This window comes from Pteropus alecto, unplaced genomic scaffold, assembly GCF_000325575.1.
Source record: "Pteropus alecto unplaced genomic scaffold, ASM32557v1 scaffold3, whole genome shotgun sequence".
Classification (NCBI taxonomy): Eukaryota; Metazoa; Chordata; class Mammalia; order Chiroptera; family Pteropodidae; genus Pteropus; species Pteropus alecto.
The window spans coordinates 54,077,559-54,092,589 of record NW_006442484.1 but is presented as its reverse complement, the minus strand read 5'-3'; the positions used below and the strand labels follow the sequence as shown (position 1 = coordinate 54,092,589).

At 31.4% G+C, this 15,031-nt stretch overlaps 1 protein-coding gene across 1 annotated transcript in view; it reads left to right on the top strand.

The window, feature by feature from the left end:
• The first annotated feature begins 287 nt into the window (after positions 1 to 287).
• Positions 288 to 15,031, top strand: part of TFPI (tissue factor pathway inhibitor) — a 53,638-nt gene continuing 38,894 nt past the window's right edge. The window contains exon 1 of the mRNA XM_006921273.2: positions 288 to 588. The gene's annotated coding sequence lies outside the window, so the exon portion shown is untranslated. The remainder of the gene's footprint in view (positions 589 to 15,031) is intronic.

Genomic DNA, 15,031 nt, shown 5'->3' with positions numbered 1-15,031 from the left:
AAGAAATAATTTGAAGATAAACTGGAAAAAAGTTTATTTTATTAAATAACAATGTAATAATAAATATATAATATTCTAAAATATGTATAACTCTGGAAGAAGTGTCTTTTTTTTTTTTTTTAAATGATTACAAAAAGAATCCTAGAAAGCAAAAGAAATAGTCATTCAAAAATTGTTATTCTGAAATCTTGGTGGAAGCTGTTTCCTTTGTCTGCTTCCTCCATAATAGAAAAGGCTTTTGAAGAGTTTGGCGAAACTAGCCTAAAGAGAGTTGGACTGACTTAAACAGGAAGCCTGGCTATTCCCAACTGTCGGTGATCTCTGAAACTGGCTCTGAGGCTCCTTCTTTGCTCCAACAGACAGGAGCGACTTTGGGCTGGATAATTGTCAGATTCTTACCTCACCCTTTCACAGCTAACAGGATCAGATTGCATTTCCTTCATCTTTCTCCACTCCCCAGTTTCTTGATCTGTTTAAAAGAAATAGAAAAGACAAATCCTCTCTTCAGTGCCTGGAAGGGAAAACAAAATTAACTCAACTCTGCTTTGAAAAAAATCTTTACAAGAACTTTCTTCAGAGATTTTACACGTGAGTACTTGGCAATATACTTTCTAGCCCATAAGAAATAAACTTTATTTCATTTGGGGGAAGAAAAAGCATGGTACTGAGAGGTAAAGAGGGGTAGGAAAGAACCATTGTCTGTAACCCTAAAATGAAAATCGACTCTTGTCTGTAAACAAAGTAAACTCACATTGCACTGCAAAATTAGGTTCTCAGTACTTTGCATTTAGTTCTTAAACAAATATATATGCAATATATGTTTCTGCCTCTAAGATTATAAAGAATTTAGTAAGAAGTTGGTCAGATGTAGCCTTTTTTAATAATTTTAAGCTTGTAGTGGCAATTCTTTACTAATCATGTCTAATTGGAATTTTCTGAAGATGTGGTTTACCTTTAAATACTATTTAGTAATTTGTAAAAAAATATAATAAAGAGACTAACTGAGAGCCTTATGTTTAAAGAAACTTCTTTCATTGTTATTAATTAGTGATACTTAAAATAAGATATAAACATTAGAATTCTTATAATCTAAAGTAAATATTTTATGCCAGCATTAACAGATTGCTCTATAAAAATATTTTACAAGTCTCCAAAGACCAAAGCTTATATTCTAAGATACTTAAATAAGAATGTATTTGATCAAGTCTATATTGCAATTATATAAATTAAGCAATAGATTATATACCTACATGATGTATCGTCATGTTCTTGTTGGTTATAAAATGATATTAAACTTTGCTTCTGGTAGCAAAAGAAAACCTATAATATAGAAGTACACCACCACAGAACTATAATGAGACAAAAATTATTTAATTATGAAAAAAGCTCATCTGTATGAGAGTATTACCAAAACATTAGTTCCAAAAGCAGTTCCATGTAGAAAAAAAGAAAAGATAAGCAACACCCACACTGTGACTCAGAGCTCTGGAAGTTAGTCACGAAATGACTTTGTGTAATATATGATAACGTAAACACAAAGGGCAGAACCCAAGCAGGAAACATATAGCCCAGAGAGTCATGTTTTATGTGTAAAAGCATAATATTTACATTTGAGGGGAAAGGTTGTGTCAATTTAGAGTTATTGCAAAGTTTTTTGATGCTTACAAAATTCTTTCATAAAACATATTTAGGATTCTTTTAAATTCATCATTCTAGTGTGTGATTATTCTAAGACATGTTATCTATATGTCATCTTGTCCTTAAACTAAAGAGTGAATAACCTCTTTGAAAATGTATTGGAATATGAAATTTTAATTTGGGCATATAGATTAATAAAATGATATTAAATATTCATAAGTATCAACGGATTAAAAAGTATTAATGTAAATACACATAATTAACATTATAGATGTACTAATAGAACTTTAAAGTATTTACATTTAACAATTTAAATAGTTATATTAGGAAACCAAATTTGTCTTCTTCTCCAGGTGACTATAGAATCATCTTGGGAGTTTATGTATTTATACTACTATTTGGCTCCTCTCTCTATTAGGTATGCTGAATTGGTCAAGTATATATTTTTATAGGTGTAGTCTGATATCTTTAAGCATTTGTTTTATCTCCAGTGATGAGATCCAAAACCCTTTGGGAAATATGGCTCCAAATGTTCAAATGAATTGTTATCACTTGGTGTTTGCTGGTCTGATTGATTGTCCATAATTCTAGGCTTTGTTTGTTGGTTGGTTGTATAACTATTTTGACTAGAATTGTCTATTGTTGGTAAACTTGAAAATAATAATAATAATCTTGAAATGAAAAATTATCTTTATATTAAACTGTAGTTTTCATAATATTAATTTATGCCTTCCTTAAGAATTGGTTTTCTGATCTTAGTTACCTACAGTATTCAAATTCGAAAGATAATTGGACAGTATGACAAACTCCTGGAGGAAAAAGGCCAAACTCAAAAGGCTTTTTTTATTCTCAGAATATCTATCAATCTAACAAAATAGTAAATGTGCTATAGATTCTTCAGGAATGGTTGGTGTATTAAATTCAGTGTCACTAACTTTTAAGACAGACTTCAACTGATATGTCTACCTAATAGAACAGGTAAAAATGCAAAGCAAATATCAAAGAAATAAAAATAAATAAAGGTGGGAGAGACAATATGAAAAGGGAAGGAAAGTGCTCAGAATACATTTTTTAAAAAATCTTATTTATTAGCATAAATTAAATAAGTTAAATAATAATATTGGTTAAAATGGATTAATTGCAGTACCAATTTATTTTTGCTGTGTAGACATGATCTAAGAACTGTATGACAATCCAACTCATCTATTCTCAATAAAGGCTGTCTCCAGATTCCCTTTTCATGTTAATCATCTAAAACATTTAACTCTGGGAATTTAATTTGCAGAGTTGTCTTTTTAAAAACGAAAATATTTTTAAATGCATTATACCTTTTACATAAATATACCACTACTATATAATTCTTTCTGATTGCTACCATGTAGCTTAGGAGAAATCTGAATTCAAAACATGGAATGACTATTAAAGTAGTTGTTTCTGGATATTAAATCACACCAAAATGAAGACAGGGTACAAGTTATTCCAGAGAATTCTTTCTATGCTAGATCATTTTTCTTGGGTCTCTAAGATCCTCAATGACTGCTTTCTTGAATATATCAACTCCAGGAGCCTAATCGTCCCACTACCCTTCTTTACTGACTGTTAAGATCTTCCCTGTCTTTATTTCTCTAAGTGGCAGGTGCCACTTAGTGCCTAACATTCAACTACTAAATGGCTGAGGGTGATCTAATCATTTCCACTTTTCTTTCCAGAACCAATAACAAAAAGCCCTGGACCTATGTCAAGTCTATCATGTTCATCTCTCTTCAAGTCTCCCTTTGGGATTCTATGTTCTCCCTCAGTTGGAACAACCACATTTCAAATTACTTTAAAAACAAGAGTAAACGAACACCATGATCCATAGTACAAGTCTTAGTGCTGCAATATTTCTATCCCAATTGTTCCATCTGATGGAACACAGGTCTCTGGTGAGGCATGGACCTATTGCAAAGAATTCCTCTATCAAAATGTAATGGTAGCATTCTCTCTAGACTGAATAAATATCATATGTTGTTGATTAGATTATTTAAACATCAGGAATATAAAAAATATCCATCAATATGGCACTGAGAAAATGTAGTGTTTTAATATTTCCAAGCATAGTGCCACTGACATCCTTCAACTGTATCACACCTCAGCATCACCACCACTCTACTGCCAACCTCATTCTATATTTCCTTTTCATGATTCTTATCAACATCCCATCTTCGAATTCCATAATAACCCATCTCTAAGCATCACTTCATTCCTCATTTCGCAAGGCTTAGAAATGGAGTAAATTTCTGTAATGGAGTGAGTCCCCAGAATAATAAGGCTCATTGAAAAATTTTGATAATATTTTAAAAATTCATGTAGGAAAATTCAAATAAAGTCTCAAAAATGAATCAAAATGATTATATCAAAATATCAGATGCCTACTCTTGCTCTATGTATAACTGATTTCAAATATATATGAATACAAAATGAATTTCTGATACATGCTATATAAGTGAACCTTGAAAACTTTATAGTAAGTGAAATAAGCCAGATCCACCCCCCCACCAAAAAAAGTAGTGTATCTTTCCACATACATAGAATATCTAGAATAGGCAAATTCATAGAGACAGAAAGTAGATTAGAGGTTATCAGAGTTCAGAGAAGGGAACGAATGGCGAGTTATTACCTAATGAATACAGAATTTCTGTTTGGGGTGATGAAAACATTTGGAAATAGTGGTGATGACTACACAACATTGTGAATGTAATTAATGCTCTGAGTTGTACACTTAAAAATAATTAAAGTAGTAAATTTAATGGTATATCTATTTTACCATAATAAAAAGTACAATAAAACTATTCATAAAAGTTTAGTTTGAAGAATTCTAGAATTACAGTGATATTCTCTATATTTTCTCAATAGAATAAACATTACAAGTATTATAAAATTGGGAAAGCTGAATTTTTAAAAAGGAAAACAGGATCTTCCTGTTTCCTGATGAAAATTGTATCATATTTTTACCTGATATTGCTGTACTAGAGGCTAATGTATTGTATTCTTTTTTTTTTCTTTTTTTGGTTTTAGTATATGGGTAATTTAAGATTCACAGAATGAGATGGCAGGTATCTCTCCCTCTGTTAAATGTTCTGAAAAAGTTAATATAAAATTGGTATTATTTCTTATTTAAGTGCTTGGTAGAATTCACCAGTGAATTCATTTGGGACTTAAGTTTTCTTTGTGGGAAGGTTTGTTAATATGAAATTCAATTGAAAAAATTATAAGTCTATTTAGGCTATCTATTTCTTCTTGAATGAGGTTTGGTAGTTTGTGTGTTTCAAGAAATTGATCCATTTCATCTAAGTTGTCAAATAGGATGGCATAAAGTTCTTAATAATATTTCCTTATTAGAATCTGTAATGATGTAAAACCTCTAGTTCTTAAAATTACTAATTAGTGCCTCTTCTTTTTTTCCTTATCAGTCTATATCGAGGTTTATCAATTTTATGTATTTTGTAAAAGACCCAATCATTGGTTTCATTTACTTTCTCTATTGCTTTTTGTATTTTTATTTTATTTATATCAATTCTGATTTAAAATTTTTTTCTTGCTATAAATTTATCTCTAATTATTACTTGGCTATGTAATAGCTATGCTATTTTTTATATGCTGACTCTTCTCTTTTATTTAGTTTAAAATATTCTCTAATTTCCCTATGATTTTAACATTGACCCATGAGTTTTTTAAAAGAATATTAGTTTCCAAATATTTGAGATTTTTCAAATATCTTTCTTTTACTTATTTCCAATTTAATTTCATTAGGGTTAGAGTAAATATTTTATATGAATGAAATAATTTCTAATTTATTGAAATTTATTTTATAGCCCTGAGTTTGATCTAATTTGGTAGTGTTCTATATGCTTTTGAAAAGCATGTGTGGAATAGAATATTTTATAAATGCCAATTAATCAAGTTGGTTCATAGCATTTATCGAATCTTTTATAAATACTTTTATCTACTTTTTTATTGAATATTGGGTCATGGTTGTTGAACTACTTGGCTATAATTCTGGATTTGTCTACTTCCCTTTCCACTTCTGTTAGTTTTTGTTTCATTTAATTTGGATCTGTGGTTTTAGGTGCATAAACTTTTAAGATTGTTCTATTCTCTTGATGAATCTTGCCCTTTTTTTATTAAATGACACTCTTAGTCACTGGTAATATCCTTTGCTGTAAAATGTAACTCAATATTAATATAGCCACCTTACGTTTCTTTCAATTGGTATAAAATTTGTATGATATTTTTCATCTTTGTGTATTCATATATAAAGAGTTTTTTGGGTTTTTTTTGTTTGTTTTTAAGCAACAGATAGTTGGCTCTTGCTGTTTTATTCAAGTAGACAATATTTTCCTTTAAATTGAGGTGTTTGGAACATGCATTTGATGTGATAATTGATATATTTTAGTTTAAATCTACCCCTGTTGTTGTTCTATTGGTCCTATCTGTTTTTGTTTCTTTTTTACTAATTTGGGGTCTTCTTTTGGATTTAGTATTATGCATGATGATATTTGATTTCCTTCTTTATTTGCTATCATTTTATTTTGTTATTTTAGTGATTGCTTTGGAACTTAGAATATATATCTTTGATTTATCCCAGTCAACCTTCAAGTGATATTAACCTAGTTATCTTAGGAAAACTAATTACCTAGGAAACTTCAGTATACTTCCACTTTTCCTTTCCTGGCCTGTATGCTATTGCTGTCATACATTTTGTTTCTACATATGTTTTAAATAACTCCCTACAGTATCATTATTTTGGTTTCAAATGGCTAATTATCTGTTTTCAAGTAAATTTTTACTTAGAATACATTTAGATTTACAGAAAAATTATAATTTACAGAAAATTTTTGAGCTAGAAAGTCACCATACAGCCCAGACCCATTTTATTAACATCTTGTTTTAATTAGTAGGGTACATTCATCAAAATTGACGAACTAATTATCTTTTAAAGAGATTTAAGTGTTTAAAAAAGTCTTTTGTATTTGCCCATGTAGTTGTCTGCTCTGGCATCTTCACACCTTGTATGAATCCACATTTCCATCTGGTGCCATTTTCTTTCTTCAGACACTATCCTCTCTTTCCAGGACTCCAATTACATGTATAAAAATGAGGATGCTTAAAGTTAACCTCACGACTCACTCATGCTCCATTCATGATTTTTAGACTTTTTTTTTCTGTTTTGATTTGCATAGTTTCTATCATTATGTCTTTTTCTTTAATTCTTCTGCTATGTCTAATTGTTTATAATCCCATTTAGTGAATTTCCCATCTCAGATATTGTCATTTTCATTTCTAGAAATTCAGTTGGGGTCTCTATCTCCTTTCATTACTTAATACACTTATTTTTTCTAGCTTCTTGAACATATGAAATGCAGTTAAACTTACAGTTTTAATCTGTAAAACTGTAAAACTTACAGTTTTAATCTTGTGTGCTAATGCTATTTTCTGTGTCATTTCTTTGTCATTTTGACTCTTCTCATTGTATTTTATTGTTATTTGCATGCCTTATGATTTTTGTTTGAATGTCTGATATGAATTTTATCTTCTTGAGTTCTGAAAATGTTGTATATGTGTAAATATTCTTGAGCTCTGTTGTGGTACAGTTTAAATACTTGGAAACAATTTGGTATTTTGTTATCTTGCTGTTAAGCTTTGTTAGCAAAGCAGAAAAATGTTTATTCTATGGTCATTTTTTCCCCTCAGTACTAAGGAAAACAATCTTCTGACTACATAATCATATGTAGTCAGGACTCAGATAACATTTTCTCATTAAATGCCCTACTCAAGTGAGGTTCTAGCTTTTTTGCAACTAAGGACAAAAAATATTCCCACTTACATGTGTTCTAAGTGTTATCCCCTCTAGCCCTTCCAGGTGGTTGGTTATTTACCCAAATTTGCGTAATTTTTTCTCAGGCATGCACTAATCAGTATAAAGCTGAAGACTTAAGCCTTCTGAACATTTCCAGATCTCTCTTGCTGTATAGCTCTATACACTTTAGCTCTCTGCTCTGCACATTCTAGCCACCTCTGCCTCTTTAGACTCCTGCTTTGTCACCTCAACTAAGGGAGATTACTGGCAATTCCAGAGCTGCCCCTCCCTGAACATTAGTGTGGAAACTCTCTTCAGTACACTGGAGCAAATATCAGAAGGTAGGACTGAACTCTTACTCCCCACCTTTAAGTGATCACTGTTCTTCACTGATCAATATTTAATTAGTTGAAAACCATCATACCATCATTTCATATAGTTTGACAGTGTTGTTTTTTTTAAGTTGTTTCAGGTGTGAGGATAGATCTGGTTTGTATTAGCCCATTGTGGGTGGAAGAGGAAGGGTTATTATTTAAAATAGTATTTTAATGACTTCCTAAAAAGTAAAAAATAACCATAAATAGAGAAAATTTAAAGGCATATAAACTGCAATGCATTAGTTTGCCTGGATAAGATAAACATATTTTTGCCTGCTGTATCTCAGAAATTATGTTAGATGCATAAATACATTTACATGTTTATACAATTAAAAAAATTACTATTTCTACAAAATAAGTATTTTATCTCAGATAAGCAGCTTATTTGTTTCCTTGTAATAGTAGCTGTTTGTGCAGCCAATATCTTACTCTCTTCTATTTTAGATGACTAATGAACCTTACAAGCTTAAAACCAATCAAGTTGTCACTTGTTCAACAGGCATTTCCAAAATTGAGTGCTTAGTGTTATTTAACTAGAGCCTTTGGAGTTTAAATGAAGTAAAGACCACCCTTTCTGATATAATTTCTTACTACAATTTCTCATAATTATCTTTCCTTCCTTCCTTTCCTTTCAATATATGGCTACTTCCATATATTGAAAGCTTGGGGAAATGAATTGATAACACAAGTTAAAACTTTCTCTTTTATGAAAGGAAGCTTACTTTCAGGTGCTTCCTGGTCAATTATTTATACCAATTGAGGCAATCGAGGCAGATAATCCCATATGACAAATATTATAGATAAAATTTATATTTAGTATTAGAATTTGGTTTTATAATCATGTGAGTGTGTATATTATGCAAGTTTCTATGCATCTTATTTATGTTACATGGTTTTAATTTCATTTAGCATAGGTGTACAGTTTATGAGAAAAGGAAACAGGTACACAATAAAGGAATCATTATGGCATCCGCAGCCTAGTGCTAATGTGGATTATCAAAAAATTGTGAGAAAAGCAATTTATCTTAAAAACACTCAGGCCCTCCTTTTAGTGCCAATAATTTTATTCTGGTTTCAGACTTCTCTCTTTTAAACCTCTTTTTGTATGTTTTTCTCTTAAGGGATTGCTTAAGAATATGCCAGTCGAGGAAAAATATTTAATCAAGAGAATTTAGATTAGTCTCAATTCATATGACCAGAGAGGTTTTTTGTATATGTGGTCAACTTTGAATGAAATTCCTTTGACATTATTTTACGTTTGTATTCATTAATGATAGCCCTTAAAAAAGTAAAGGTTCCTGAGGTGCCAGTGTTTTCCATATCACTATTATATCAACATTACTCTCTCACCACCGCTTACCTGCATTCCATATTATCATCTTATTCAGAGGCCAAAGAGATACAAGAGACCCACTATCCTTCCCAAAAGGCACTAGAAGACTCACCTGAAAAGATGTGATCAAGTGGGCATTCATGAATGGTCTTCAAAAATGTGTATGAAAAAGTATCTATGCATGTGTGTATTTGCACTTTAGAGGGAGTTTATAGTTTTTCTCATATCTCTCAGAAGCTTATATATCACCAGGAAAGATGTATCTGAGACATGATTAAATATGTAAAAAAAACAGTATGTAGAGTTAGAATTAAAAAGAGTGTCAATTTTTCCTGAAGAAGGCAAGCTAAAGTTTTTACAGGCAGATAAATTTGACATAGGCAGAGTGCAGAGATAAGTTATCCCATGGATAAGAAATCTTAGAGAAAAAATCTTTTTGAGAAGGGAAGCCAAGGAAGAGATTGAATTATTTTAAGATGTCTTTTAGTTCTATCATTACACTTGAATAAGCAGACTCAATTTTTAATATAAAGACAAGCATTAAATATATGCTTTTTACATATTAGATCATTTGTAAGATACAAAGAGTGTACAATGTGATAAATTTTAATCATTTCTAAATTAACCTAATTATTAGGATTTGAAATAGCTTACAAAAAAATCAGAATTCTGATCTCCATTCTCAGAAATTATAATTAAGGGAATTGAGTAGGGCATTTAACAAGAAGATGTTATCTGATTCCTCATGTTATGATTATGTGTTTGGTAGAGTTTGGACAGAAGAAAAAGAATGGAAATTTGGACAAACTAATTGGTCTTCATAAAAATGTAAACTAATGAAGAATGAAGAGAAAAAGAAAATTATTTATTGGATGCTATAAATAAAAAAGGTACCAATTGCCTTTCATTCTCTGGGCCAATAGTTATTTTTTCATGAGTCTGACATTTTACAGTCTAAATGGAAGTGGCTGAAGATCAACATTTCATGGTTCCTGGAAGACTGTGACTCAGCTGCCTGGGGCTCCCTGTTCCTTTAGTGATGATTCAGAGAAGTTGAACTCAGGATGTCATTTAAACATATGCGTATAGTCACCAACAGCTGCAGTTCCAATCTTGAACTAAGTTCATACCTCTTCCCAGATACTTTTAATTAGAGCACAATCAGAAATTCCAAGGTTTTCACATTAGAACTTATTTCACCAGCAGAATTACTTTCCCTGAGGAATGAGAAAATTAATCATATTGGTTCATCATGTTTATGGTATGTTAGCTAATATTTGGAACCATAACACTTTTCTAGTCAGAGAGAAAGTTAACTGCTTTATATCTCATGCCAAAATATTGTTAGATATATTGAGTACAGATTTTGCCTCCTTTTTCCTTGAGGAAAAAATATAGTAATATTTTGTGGGAAATTCCCATACATGAGCTAACATTTTGCTCTCCTTTTCTCACACAAGCTGAGATAATCAGAAGCAGAAATTTGAGAAGTCTCCAATAGATTTGTTTAAGCAGAAACGATATCTAGGACAGTAACAGACTTCGAGAGAAAATGAGGAAACTAACCTGACTTTAGCTATCGATCCTTGAGATAAAAAAGGTATTATTGATCTGAATTATATTAGCTATGAATCAAAGTTCTAATTTGAACTCTGTTAGGAAGATATCAACTGTCTTTCCACTTCTTTCCAAAGTACATATACTTCCTGTCAATAGATATCACATTCAATATGAATTAATAGATAAAATATAATTAGTAAATTAATTATATAACCAAGAGATAGATTAATAGATGGTAGATAGATGACAGACAGACAGACAGACATATAATTAGGAAGGAAGGAAGGAAGGAAGGAAGGAAGGAAGGAAGGAAGGAAGGAAGGAAGGAAGGAAGGAAGGAAGGAAAAGATATTTGTGAAAATAGTGGATCTTTTAGGCTTGAAGTTGCCCTTTTCTTCAGTGATCACAATTCCTGTGTTTGAGGTGAAGTAAATGTTAAGACTTTGGGGAAAAAATCCATTTCTGGACTTCAGTTTCCTCATTAAAAAAGCTAGGTGATTCCAGATACTTATCCTTACAGTTTCTTTTCTCTCCAGCAGTATATAACTGTAAACCTTGGCTTCCATTTCAGTTTTTGTATTTATTAAATAAATTTAGCTTACACATGTTGTATGCTATTTGGTTGTAACACGAAGACATTCACTCTTTCTCCTGGTGTTGCCATTTCCTTCTATGGGATTGTTTTTCACTTGTATTTTTCACATTATGAATTATAAGAAGTTAGGTCTATGCAGTGAACAGTTTTTAACATATATCTAGAGAAAACTCTCATGCTTTATAAAATCATAACTGACAACTACTTCTGTATCTAAAAGAGAGTAACCAATGTTTTTATCAGTGAAATTGTCACAATCTAAAATACAGATAAATGTTATGATGTGACCTATTAGCTAACAGTAAGGAATTTCACATTGCGTAATTCTCCAGAAGTGTGACTTCTTCTACCAAGAGCCAAATCCAATAGATGTTTGCCTAGTGGATTAGCCAATCTTTTAGTAAACATGATTGGAGTTAATAGTCTGTAATTATTTGGGGAAGTTTGGTTTTTGTTGTTTTTTTTTTTTGCTTTTATTTTTAAACCAGTCTGTGTTTCTAATATTAATTTACTTATCAGGTACAGAATGTTTTACTTCATTGTTTGTCATATTTTATCTTTAAGTATAATTTTAAAGTATAATCTGAAAATCTGATTCTTTTATAGGAAAACATCAGGCATTGTTTTAATGTGAAAACAGCTTTAATGATAAGAAAAGGAGGTTCTGACCTGAGCTTTGTAGTACTGATGCTACTTTCCCATCTTCCAAGTATCCCTGAATCAAAAATGTTGAGCAACATTGGTTAATAATCAGTTTAAGCAAAAACAGCGAAATAGGTTTCGCTCTTAGGTTATATTTGGCTACTTGTGGGACAAAACTATAGCATGAGTAGTTTAAATAATGAGGCCATTTATCTTATATTATACAAGGTACAGAGGTAGGATGCTTCAAGACTGGTTGAGTCAGTCAATATGAATAAAGGTTTCTCCATCATTTTATTTCCTTCATTCACAGCAGGTCATCTTTATCTCAGGGTAGTTCTCCTCAAAAAGAATCTTTTTCAAAAGTATCATATCTCTACCTCTGGAAGATAGCATACTTTCTCTTTCATCTCATTGGGCAGAGACTTATTATGTAAAAATAGCTAAACCAATCACTGAAATAAAATGGAATCACCATGATTATGTGGGCTGATGTAGAGCTTGTTATTTACAAACTCTTTTTATTCCTTAGCTGGTCGTAGGCTATCCTTCCCTGAGAACTAGATTATGAACATTTTCATCTCATCTTCTATCAATGAAAAGTGGCAGAGAATGGCTGTTGCATAAACAAACAAGATGACTGAAATAACTTTTTAAAAAGTTGAAAAATATGACAAAAATACATCCATAATCTCACTGACCTAGTGTATTTTTTCTTATTAAAAAATTTTGTTCATGAACACAAATTTTTGCTTAGTTGCTCTTTAAAGATATATATGTTTTTGTATACAGCTTGTACATTTCATATTACCGTCATTATTCTCTATTTTATCATCTAGTCATTATCATTACCAATTTAATTTTTTGAATATTATGTCTGGCAGATCAATATGTTGCCATATCTAATAATTGTCATAATGTTGCACACCTACATTGTTTAAAAATATAGTATTTTTATGCTAAGATAAACATGAAGATTCATTTAGCGATATTTATATTTTTAAATTCCCAAGTGTGAGATCACTATTTCAAAGTATCATCTATACTTTTGAACAAAGAATGTACACATGTAGGAAAAATTATTGGTTGACAATGAACCATTTATATATTTCTTTATGCCAACACTCTTCAAAGTCTTGCATCTTTTTATGTTTTTTTTTTTTCTATCTAGTTGATAAATTCCTGCTCTGAATCCTTTGAAAGTTAAATTTTTGTATATGAAGAGAGGGGGCACTGTATTTGAAGGTACAAATTACTATGAATTTATAATTTAGCCCTCTAGCAGCCCAGAAGCTCTTTAATAAGAAATTTTCAATACCATGTATATTTTACCTAGAGAAAATGTCAAACTCTCACATTTTAAAAAAGTCCACAATTTCTTGACATTTTGAACAGATAATCTCAACCTCTTCTTCACATAGTAAATTGAATCACGGCAAGAAAATCTTCACCTTTGTACCGGCTATTCAATAACTCCCTCACAAAGCACATACATACACACCTAAAAATGTGCCTCATGCCCTCATCCCAATGCCCACCAAAGAAAATCTCTCATTTTAATGGAAGATATCTTTTTCTTCAGGCCAAAGTTAGGCTCTCTTCACCTGCTCTCAGGATCTTATTCTCTATTCATTTTACTTTTCTTTTGTCTCTCTCTCTCTAGCAGCAGAAACATATAAAACTATACCTTCCACAAGAGTTTCCCTTCAAATGCTCTGTATTACTTTTCAGCATAGATTTATAAAATGACATCATAAATTGCCATTTTCACAGCTTCTGTTCCAGTTCCTCAGCTTACCTGCTGCTGCCCCACCACTGTACCAAATCTTCTCCTACAATTTTGCAAGGGTACCGATGATGCCATTGTCACTAAACCCCATGGATGATTTTTAGCTTTGCCTTATATGAACCCTCTGTGCTTTAGATAATGTCAACTTGCAACAATTTCTCAAGTAGTCACTTCCTTCAGCATCTGTGTCAATACAGTCTCCCAGGTTTCTTCTGCTTCTCTAGCTATTTCTGTCTTCTCAGACCTGTTTTCCTCATTCTTGTTCTGCTGAGTTCACTTCTAAGGTTTTCTTTCCCAATCTTCAGACTCATGATATAGAGTCACGACACTATAAGGATTACATGAATTAATATTTGTAAAGCACTTATAAGAATGCCTGCTCCATAACAAGTGCTTCATAACTATGTTAAACAAATCAGTATCATCCACTCCACAGATGTAATTATCATTCATTTTCACATCTCCGTCTCCAGCAGAGTAGTCTATGCTGAGCTCTATCCCTATATATTAGGCTTCTTTTTTTTTATGGCTCCAATGAATGTCTCACAAATACTTCAAATTCAAAAGGCCTCACACTGAATTCATCACCATCCCAAGGCAACTTGTTATATTTCTTAGGTTCCCCACCTCACTGCTTTTGACCCTTTTGCTTAAGTCAGAAACAGTAGCTGTCCTTGAATCTTCTCTCTTCCTTACCTGCAGTATCATATTTTAAATCACCCATTTCTCTAAAGTTTCATTTTTAATTTTCTCACAAATCTAGCCACCTCTCTCCAACCCCACTTCTAATATTATATTATATGTCATAGGCATCTCAAAACATCATTCTGTTTCTGGTTTTCTGATATTCCAGAATATACTTCAAATTACAACATAAAAACTTTCAAGTATATGTTTGGAGGAATTTTAGTTTTACGTTGTATGTGTGTGTACTAAATATTTATGATGTTATGACAAGAAATATGGAAGGTATATATTTTTGATGATTTATAAATATATGAAAGTAAATTGCTTGGTTGGGTCACTTTATGCTTCAAAATCTGAAGAATCTTGAACAATCTGTCACTTATCTCTGTCTCTTATTTTATTTCTTCATGAAAGGTCTATTCTTTCTTGCTAAAATAATTTATTATATAAGTGAGAGCCGTTTTCCTTCATTCAGTTTACAAGTATAAAATTTCTCACACATTTTGCTTCCTCTTTGGCCCAGTTTTTCCCCCCAAGATTTCAAAGGTTTTTATATGTCCTAGGATGTATC